The sequence below is a fragment of the Salvelinus namaycush genome, chromosome 20, assembly GCF_016432855.1.
Source record: "Salvelinus namaycush isolate Seneca chromosome 20, SaNama_1.0, whole genome shotgun sequence".
Classification (NCBI taxonomy): Eukaryota; Metazoa; Chordata; class Actinopteri; order Salmoniformes; family Salmonidae; genus Salvelinus; species Salvelinus namaycush.
The window spans coordinates 34,105,192-34,116,492 of record NC_052326.1 but is presented as its reverse complement, the minus strand read 5'-3'; positions in this window follow the sequence as shown (position 1 = coordinate 34,116,492).

The following is an 11,301-nucleotide window of genomic DNA, read 5'->3' as shown; positions in this document are numbered from 1 at the left end:
TCTAAGGGTTTAAATAATTCAATTTTACCACCAACATGCACGTCACACCCCAACACGCAGATACCGTGACAAAATATTTAACTATTTGGAATGCGGAAAACTAATATGGAAAGCCCCAAAGGATCTGAATAATTTACACTGAATGAACCAATTATACACGGACATAACCAAATAAAGCTAATTTAATTATATTTCCCAGTAGGGGAAAAAAACATAGTGACATTCATAGAGAAATAGCGCAACAGGTCAGAAGGACAACAGGCTAGTACATGCTGGTCAACCAAATCAGCAGTAACCCAATAGACAAAGAGCAAGTACACCCCTATCAACTCACAATGCATTTTGTTACCAAAGATATTACCTTTAGTGATTCAAAGGTTTAGGCTCATTAAACCAGAGTGGGTTGACAGAGTGTGTCATGCCCATCAATTTGTTCAATGTTTTATAAGTTTATTTTCACAATGATTTCAAAGGAACTGCATTTGGCTATCCTCAACATTAGGGGCATGGATCTCTGGGGCATGACCAGAAATAAGTCCACACTTTAAATGTAATATTTTTACCCAATCTGAGGTGGGCAATTATAATGCACATGTTTTGGATTTGTGTATCAGTGAAATCTCTTTAGGTTCATATTGTTTATATTTTAAATGTCGTTGCTGGTAAACCCTACCTGTTTGCCTATCCCTCCTCCTATTGGGTTTTAGTCCTATAATTTCGTTAGCCTACCAAGAAAGGCAAATTGATATTGTAATTAGATTAATATGAATTGGTAGCCTTTGAGATTGGAAAATAAACGTACATTTTCTCCAGACCTTGATGTATTTATGAATAAAAAAATGCTTAATGTTTTACTCTGTTTTTTTGGTTTTGTCTTTTATCATTTGTCTTTTCTTAATTTCATGTCCGTTTTTCCGTTCTGGTTCCCCCTTATTGAACACGGGGAGAGTGGGGTAAGTTGAGCAAGTTAGGTCCAAAAAAAAAGGATTTTAAGGAAGTCAAATTCATTTGTGTTAGAGGTTTCATGAGGCTTGTATCTAAACCAAAGTAGATAATTAAAAAAAAAAAAAAAATCTATTTGAACCTTTATTTAACTAGGCAAGTCAGTAGGGATGCACGATATATCGGTGAACATATCGGAATCAGCCAATATAAGCTAAAAATGCCAACATCGGTTGCTGCGGGGGGTGCTGAGATGTTGGCTGTGGTATGGGTAGCCAGGTAGAAAGCATGGCCAGCCGTAGAAAAATGCTTATTGAAATTCTCGATTATCGTGGATTTATCAGTGGTGACAGTGTTTCCTATCCTCAGTGCAGTGGGCAGCTGGGAGGAGGTGCTCTTATTCTCCATGGACTTTACAGTGTCCCAAAACTTTTTGGAATTAGTGCTACAGGAAACATTTACTGTTTGAAAAAGCAAGCCTTAGCTTTCCTGACTGACTGAGTATATTGGTTCCTGACTTCCCTGAAAAGTTGCATATCGCAGGGGCTATTCGATGCTAATGCAGAACGCCACAGGATGTTTTTGTGCTGGTCAAGGGCAGTCAAGTCTGGGGTGAACCAAGGGCTATATCTGTTCTTAGTTCTACATTTTTTGAATGGGGAATGTTTATTTAAGATGGTGAGGAAAGCCCTTTTGAAGAGCAACCAGGCATCCTCTACTGACGGGATGAGGTCAATATCCTTCCAGGATACCCAGGCCAGGTCGTTTAGATTAGGCCTGTTCACTGAAGTGTTTTAGGGAGCGTTTGACAGTGATGAGGGGTGTTCGTTTGACCGCGGACACATTACGCACGCAGGCAATGAGGCAGTGATCGCTGAGATCCTGGTTGAAGACAGCAGAGGTGTATTTAGAGGGCAAGTTGGTCAGGATGATATCTAAGAGGGTGCCCATGATTACGGATTTAGGGTTGTACCTGGTAGGTTCCTTTGTGTGAGATTGACGGCATCTAGCTTAGATTGTGGGATGGCCGGGATGTTAAGCATGTCCCAGTTTAGGTCACCTAACAGTACGAACTCTGAAGATAGATGGGGCGCGATCAATTCACATATGGTGTCCAGGACACAGCTGGGGGCTGAGGGGGGTTTATAGCAAGATGTTATGGGGCATGAAACCCTACCTACCCTCTCCCTCCGACGCTCATGGAGACGGTTGTCGATGCGGCTAGCGAGAGATGAGTTCATCAAGTCCATCAGGCTCATCCTTGGACATCAACTCGTCCTTGAGGGTCTCAGTGAGCGCGTTCCGGAATGCTCCCTGGAGGGCCTCCTCATTCCAGCCGCAACGGTGCGAAACTCACATTCCATCTCAGCAACACTATGGGGGCCTTGACGGAGGGACAGTAGTCGTTTAGCGGCATACTTACCGCAGACCGGGTGGTCGAAGACTTTCTTCATCTCCTCCGTGAATCTGGAGTATGAGAAGCAGATGGGGTACTGTCTCTCCCACACCGCTGTGGCCCAGGAAAGCGTTGCTCCACGGAGGCAGCCAATCAGAAAGGAAATCTTGGCCCGTTCGCTAACAAAAGAGTAGGGCTGTTGCTCAAATACTAGTGAACATTGTATCAAAAAGGCTCTGCAAGCTCCGAGGTTGCCATCGTAACGCTCGGGAGTTGGAACAAATGGCTCCCGGAGTGGAGGAGAAAGACTTGGAACTGGTTGTGAGCTCTGGGCGAAGGGTCGGCCCTGTAGGTCAGACAGGCTCTGTGAAAAAACTTGATGTACTCCAGAAGGGTCTTCAGGGCCCGGTCATATTGCTCGAGCAGGGCGCCTTGGCCGATGAGGGTTTGTTGGAGAGTAGCAGAGTCTGCTGGGTTCATCTCTTTGGCCAGATCGTACTGTTATGCGGAGTGGAACAGGGGAACCCAAAGAGCAGACTCAGATGAGGAGACTGGGATGAAGTAATCAAGGTATTTATTGACACACAGGGGGAGATGGAGTGCAGGTCAGGGGAAGCTCAGGCGGGTTGCTAGAAACCAGGTGCGGAGGCTGAGGCTGGATCAAGAGAGGTTAAGACAGGGTAAGCAGGTCCGGAGGGGAACCAAGGGAGTAGTAGAGTGGGGAATCCAGGACAGAGTAGCAGGATGACGAAACGCGGGACTGGAGACAGGGACCAGAGTCAGAGCGGGCAGGACTGTAGCGGAGAGGAAAACAACGTCAGGCAAGGAAAACAGGCACAACAGGATCTGAATAGTAACGAACGGCTAGAAACGTAGACTGACTGAGCAGAGATTACGATCTGGCAGTGTGGAAGTGGCAGGGCTGAGTATTTGTAGAGGTCTTGATTATGGAACAGGTTGCAGCTGGTGGGGATCTGCTCTGACTCCAGCACACCTGTCTCCACACACACACACACACACACACACACACACACACACACACACACACACACACACACACACACACACACACACACACACACACACACACACACAGAGGGAGAGAGTACTGGGGGAGTGGCGGCAGGTCAAGGATACACAGGAGGAGCATTATAGGGCGTTGCAGGAGCAGATGTGACAGACACAGACTGTGAACAAGCGATTCGGTGACATTCTCTCTTTACTGTGTCGCCACCATGCTCGATGCCATGTACAAGGACCGCTACTTCGATGCAGACAAGAAACAGGGTTTACGTGAAATGTAAATGTTACATACACAGCTGGACAAGATGGAAACGGACACAGTGACAGTGCGCACAAAGGAAGAGAGGCCACGGACAGACAGAGCTGAAACTTCACTGCTTGACATGAATGAAATGAACAACGAAACAGCACAGCAAGGAAGTGAAAGAAATAGGTTTTGATTATGTTTTACTTGTAATGGGAACATACATAAATGCCAACAAAATAACTGTTCGGTCAGTGTGGTGTGTGTGTAACCTTTATTTAACTAGGCAAGTCAGTTAAGAACAAATGATTTGCAATGACGGCCAACCCCGGCCAAACCCGGACAACGCTGTACCAATTGTGCGCCGCCCTATGGGACACCCAATCACGGCCGGATGTGATTCAGCCTGGATTCGAACCAGGGACTGTAGTGATGCCTCTTGCACTGAGATGCAGTGCCTTAGACCGCTGTGCCACTTGGGAGCCTTGTTCTATAAAGATTGTTTTAAGATGAAAAGATGACACTGCAGTAGATAGTAGCAGTCTTATGGGCTCTTCATCAATTCTGCTATTTTGTGGGGGGGTTTTCTTAACTTTTTTGTACATAATGTCTCCGCCATCATTCCATGTGACTGAAAACAGTTCCTGGACATTAGAACAGTGATCACTAGCCTCGATTTGGAAGAAGATTTATACTTCAATGAGTTGGCAGCTCTGGACATTCTGCTTACTCTGGATTAGGCCCTAATTCCTGGGACATGAAAGCGGAAGCGATTGCGAAAGAGAGGCAGGCATGGCGGCATGATGAGACCACGTCGGCAAGCAAATAGACTGCCATTGCCCTCTGTTCTATTGGCGAACGTGTAGTCACTGAAGAACAAATTGGATGAGCTCTGTTCCAGATTATCCTAACAACGGGACCTGAATGAGCTGTATATGGCCATAAAGCAAAGTAAAATGCTCATCCAGAGTCAACATTTCTTGTGGCCAGTGATTTTTACGCAGAGAAACTGAAATCCGATAAATTTTTACCATCATGTCACCTGTGCAACTAGAGGCAACAAAACTCTAGATCTCTTTTACTCCACACACAGAAATGCATACAAGGCCCTTCGTCACCCTCCCTTATACAAATCACACCATAACTCTATCCTCCTGATTCCTGCTTACAAGCAAAAACTCAAACAGGACTGTTTTGATAGCACATACTAAAATATGTTCAGGGGTTCATCAGATAACATTGAGGAGTTTTCAACATCAGTCACCGGCTTCATTGATAAGTGCATCGACGTCGTTGTCCCCACAGTGACCGTATGTACATACAGTTACCCAACCAGAAGCCATGGATTACAGGCAACATCCACACTGAGCTACAGGTTAGAGCTGCTGCTTTCAAGAAGCAGGACACTAATCCGGATGCTTATAAGAAATCCCGCTACAACCTCTGACGAGTATCATGGATTACAAAGGGAAATCCAGCTGCGTGCTGCCCAGTGGAGCGAGCCTACCAGACAAGTAAATGCCTTCTATGCTCGCTGCGAGACAAGCAACACTAAACCATGCATGAGAGCACCAGCTGTTCCGTATGACTGTGTGATCTTGCTCTCCGTAGCTGATGTGATTAAGAACTTTAAACAGGTTAACATTCACAAAGCCGCGGAGCCAGACGGAATACCAGGACACGTACTGGGCATGCGCTGAGCAGCTGGCATACAGAGCATGCGCTGACCAGCTGGCAAGCAAGTGTCTTCACTGACATTTTCAAGTAGACCACCATAGTCCCTATGCCCAAAAACGCCAAAGAAACCTGCCTAAATGGCTATCGCCCCATAACACTCACATCTATAGCCATGAACTGTTTTGAAAGGCTGGTCATGGTTCACATCAACTCCATCATCCCAGACACCATGTACCCACTCCAATTCGCATGCCGCCTCAACAGATCCACAGTTAACACAATCTTTATTGCACTCCACACTGCCCTCCTGAACAAAAGGAATACCTATGTAGGAGTGCTGTTCAGTGACTACAGCTCAGCATTCAACACCACATTCCCCTCCAAGCTCATCACCAAGCTCAGGACCCTGGGACTGAATACCTCCCTCAGCAACTGGATCCTGGACTTCTTGACGGGCCACCCCCCGGCAGTGATGGTAGGCAACAACACATCTGCCACGCTGACCATCAACACGGGGGCCCGTCAGCGGTGTGTGCTTAGTCCCCTCCTGTACTCCCTGTTCACCCACAACTGCGGCGCTGCGCACGATTCAAACACCATTATCAAGTTTGCTGAAGACACAACGGTGGTAGAACTAATCACCAACGATGATGAGGCAGCCTATAGGGAGGAGGTCAGGGACTTGGCAGGGTGGTGCCAGGACAACAACCCCTCCATCAATGTCAGCAAGACAGCTGATCGTGGGCTGAGCTCCCTGCCATCTGTTGTTTACGAGGCATGTGACAAATAACGTTTGATTTGATCAGTTTCAATGTGTCATAAACCTAGCATGAAAGTTTAGCTGTGCGGGCTAATATAGTCATCATGTTTGCCTTGGGGTAAGTCTACTCTAAACGGTGCCTGAGGAAGACCTGCAGTATCAAGGACACCACACACTGCAGCCACGAGCGATTCACTCCCTTACCGTAGGGCAGACGGTATCAGACCTCATGCTCCGATACCAACAGGCTCAGAGACAGTTTCTATCTACAAGCCATCAGACTGCTGAACACTTGAAATGGACTGACCACCTGCTCTGATTCTCTGCACTTTATTACACACACACACAACAACTTCGCTACTAGACTCTTATAACTGCTAAATAACGCACAATTTAAACACTTGCTACCCAATCCCCCTTTCCCAAAACATGTGTAAATATATTAACGTAGAAGTTTTTAGAAACACATTCTATTCTTATTTACAATAAAAGTGGCTCCAAAATGACACACTACAGTAATTTTGTAAAAAGTAAGTACACCCCCTGGAAAGTGGTCTTTTATTTTATTTTTTACTGATTTAGACACATGGATATTTGAGCTAAATTCCCACCACGTTCATTGATTAAGGTAACCCAATTTAACAAATCACAAAAAAAACATACTTTGAAAATGTTATGCAATTAAAATGAACAAAATTGCCCTTTTCTATGCGGAAAAAGTTAGTACGCCCCTACCTTTACCATCACATACAATTGCTAAAATTAGAATCAAGTGCACCAAAACAGGTGCAAATGATTAGAAAATCATTAGAGAGAAACTCAGAGAGAGTGTCCAGCCTTCCATAAAGATTAGAAACTGGTTTGGTCCTAACCATATGGGTGTGTGGTAACACATCATGTCAAGATCAAAAGACCTACCTGAGGCCCTCAGAATAAATATTATTGATGCCCATGAGTCTGGGAGGGGTTACAAATCCATTTCCTAGAAATTCAAAGTACATCATTCCACTGTCTGACGGCTCATCTACAAATGAAGAAAATTCCAGACCGCTGGCAATCTACCTAGGACAAGTCATCCCACCAAATTCAGCCCAATATCTGACCAAAATATGCTCATAGAAGTCTCTAAGAACCCCAGGGTAACATCAAGGGATCTACAGGCCTCTCTTGCCACAATCAATGTCAAAGTGCATGAGTCAGCTGTCAGAAAGAGACACAAACTTGGCCTACATGGGAGGTCAGGCAGGAAAAAGCCTCTGCTCTCAAAAAATTATTTCAAGACACAATTGACGATTGCCAGACAACACCTGGGTGAAGACCAAAACTACTGGAACAATGTGCTCTGGACAGATGAGTCAAAGGTGGAGTTGTTTGGCCGCATTGCCAGACGCCATGTTTGGTGAAAATGGAACCCTGCCTTTGAACAGAAGAACCTCATACCAACCGTAAAGCATGGAGGCGGTGGCGTTATGGTTTGGGGCTGCTTTCCTGCCTCAGGGCCTGGACAACTTGCCATCATTGAGTCAACCACGAAATCTTTATTGTACCAGATAATTCTTGAGGAGAATGTGAGGTCATCTGTCAAAATGCTGAACTGAACATGGATCTTGCAACAGGACAATGATCCAAAACACACAAGCAAAGCTACAACAGAATGGCTCAAAAAGAAGAAATAGAGGGTTATGGAATGGCCGAGTAAAGCCCAGATCTCAATCCTGTCGAAATGCTGTGGGGGTCTTAAAGAGGGCCGTGCATGCAAGAAAGCCCTCGAACATGACACAGTTGAAGCAGTACTGTAAAGAAGAGGGGGGAAAATTCCTCCCAGTCGATGTAAGAGACTGACAGACAGTTACAAGAAACGGCTACATTAAGTTACTTCATCTAAAGGGGGCAACACCAGCTATTGAAGCTAGAGATGTACTTATTTTTTCCGCACTATGAAATTGCATTTCTGTTGATTTTTGATAAATAAATGATTGCGAGGTATAATCTTTCAGTGTCATTTGTTAAATTAGGCTACCTTTATCTGTCAATAGTGTTAAAGTGAAGATTACATATCCATCTGTCAACAAAAAGGCAACTTTCCAGGGTTTTTTCCACGACTGTACATTATTTACCATTCATTTCTATTGGGCATAAAACGCATAAAATAACCTGAAACACAACCAAAACAAACAGCAAATGCATCCAAAAAATGTGTAGAGTCACAAGCATGATGTAATCGTTGCGTGCTATGGATATGGGACCAAATAATTAACATTTTACTACATTAACACAAGTGAATTTGTCCCAATACTTTTGGTCTCTTAAAATGGGAGGATTATGTACAAAAAGTGCTGTAATTTCTAAACAGTTCACCCTATACTGATAAAAATGCCCTCTAATTAAACTTGATAGCCTGCACTTTAACCTCATAGTCATTGTATCATTTCAAATCCAAAGTGCTTGAGTACAGAGCCAAAACAACAAACCATTTGGAACTGTCCCAATGGTTTTGAAGCTCACTGTAAATGCATATTTGTCTCTGTTTCAGCACCAACTGGTAGATTTAAAAATACTCTGAGTTTGTAGATTATTTAGGTCGATTTAATTATTAGGTCATACAATTAAAATTTGGAATAACGTCACAGATATTTATAGTCTACTTCACTGTGGAAAAGGGGTGGCAATAAATGTCATGTTGAAAAGATTTTCAGTTTGCTTCCATGACTGGTTTCACATTAGTCTCCAGGGATCGTAAGGAAAAATCACCTAAAACAATTGCTATGTGTATTTACAATTCTATTCTTCAAATGGATTATACATTTACCTAGCTCTTATCAATACCTATTATCAATTTCTAAATGACAGTGCATGGAGAATGCTCCCTCATGGGTAAAGGTGGTGTAAATATCAGAATACACCTCCACCCTGAATGAATAGCGGGTGAATAGCATGCTATTCTCGTGCTTAAATTCAAGGTCAGAATAGGCATAGAGAGAAAGATGCATAAAAAGGGAATTACAGTGGGGCAAAAAAGTATTTAGTCAGCCACCAATTGTGCAAGTTCTCCCACTTAAAAAGATGAGAGAGGCCTGTAATTTTCATCATAGGTACACTTCAACTATGACAGACAAAATGAGAGAAAAAAAATCCAGAAAATCACATTGTAGGATTTTTAATGAATTTATTTGCAAATTATGGTGGAAAATAAGTATTTGGTCACCTACAAACAAGCAAGATTTCTGGCTCTCACAGACTTTCAATTAGAATTTTGTCAACAGACTAGAATACATAAAGAGTACAGGTTCAGAAAATATGGATCAATGAATATATCCATATTCTTCTCTGTTTCAGCACCAACTGGTAGATTTAAAAATACTCTGATCTTGTAGATTATTAAGCCACATTTTAAGGTTATGAAAGTACGTATTTATTTTTATTTAACCTTTATTTAACTAGGCAAGTCAGTTAAAGAACAAATGCTTATTTACAATGATTGCCTACATGTATAATTCATTAAAAAAAGGTTTGGAGAGCCTTTACGCATTAAATATATTGATTAATCAAAAATACAGTAGTTTGAGTCATTCAGAAAGTTGCCACATTCAGTTCTTTAACCAATGGTAATGTTGGAAGATTAGTGTACATAGAATTAGAATAGGGAGAATAGTATACAATAGTAGGCTTATACCCTTGTCCATTTCATACACTAACCACGGCCAAGTATTGCGCCATGAGTCAGGTCTGTTATTGTTTGGTTTGCGCTCTGCTCCATAACGATTTAATTAGCCTAAACCCTTTTTTTTTATATATATATATACACTGAACAAAAATAAATGCGACATGCAACAATTTCATTTTTTTTTACTGAGGGACAGTTCATATAAGGAACTCAGTCAATTAAAATAAATGTATTAGGCCCTAATCTAGGGATTTCACGACTGGGTATAGGCCCTCCCACTTGGGAGCCAGGCCCAACCACTGGGGAGCCAAGTCCAGCCAATCAGAATTAGTTTTTCCCCTCGCAAAAGGGCTTTATTACAGACAGACACTCCTCAGTTCCATCAGCTTTCCGGGTGGCTGGTCTCAGATGATCCCATAGGTGAAGAAGCCGGATGTCAAGGTCCTTGGCTGGCATGGTTACACATGGTCTGCGGTTGTGAGGCTGGTTTGATGTACTGACAAATTCTCTAAAACAACATTGGAGGTGGAGTATGGTAGAGAAATGAACATTAAATGCTCTGGCAACAGCTCTGTTGGACATTCCTGCAGTCAACATGCCAGTTGCATGCTCCCTCAAAACTTGAGACATCTGTGGCATTGTGTTGTGTAAACAAAACTGCACATTTCAGAGTGGCCTTTAATTGCCCCCAGCACAAGGCACACCTGTGTAATGATCATGATGTTTAAGACATTTGAGAGTACCCATCCCTGCAAGTTAAAAGGCTGTACAATTTAAATTCTGCATAATGTCACAGGATTTCATAAACTTTACTGTGGGATGGTTTTCTATGTTAATATGCTTCAGTTTGCTGCCATATGACTGGTTTTACATGTCTCCAGCGATTATAAAAGGTAAAATATATCTAAAACAAGTGTCATTTATATTTACAATTCCCTTAGCCAAACAGACTACTCATTTATCTAGCTGTTATCAATAGTCATTTCAAGTTGTAAATTACAGTGCATGGGGAATGGTGTTATTTCTATCTGAAAAAAATTCAGTAGATGCTTTTTTCACTTGGAATTGCTTATTCATGGTTTCCTCATGCGTAAAGATGGTAGCATTATTATGGCATTAAGTCAAGGTCAGAATATGGCATCTGTACCCACCTCTTCCCCACCTTCATTTATTCAATCTCCACCCAAAACGAATAGCAGGTGAAAAGCACGCTGTTGTCATGCTTAAGTTCAAGGTCAGAATACACATAGAGAGTAAAGTGCATAAAAAGGGAATTATGTTACATTTATGCGCGCTTAACTAGGGTCGGAATCTGGGCCTTAGAGAATAGCAACTGGTAATGCTTTGGGGATGTTTGTCTGAATGGGGTAAGAGGACACTCACCTGACAACAGGTGGTGGTAACAGAACACTTACCTAATGACTGGTCCAGAATAACTATATTACCTTATAATGGGGACACCCATTAATACCACTTTGAACTCTCCAGGTTATGTTCCATCCTGAGAAAAAGGAGATCCTCATGTTTCAAGCCTTTTTTCCCTCATCTGTATTCATTTAATGCTTTATTTATATATATATTTTTCAATTGTTATA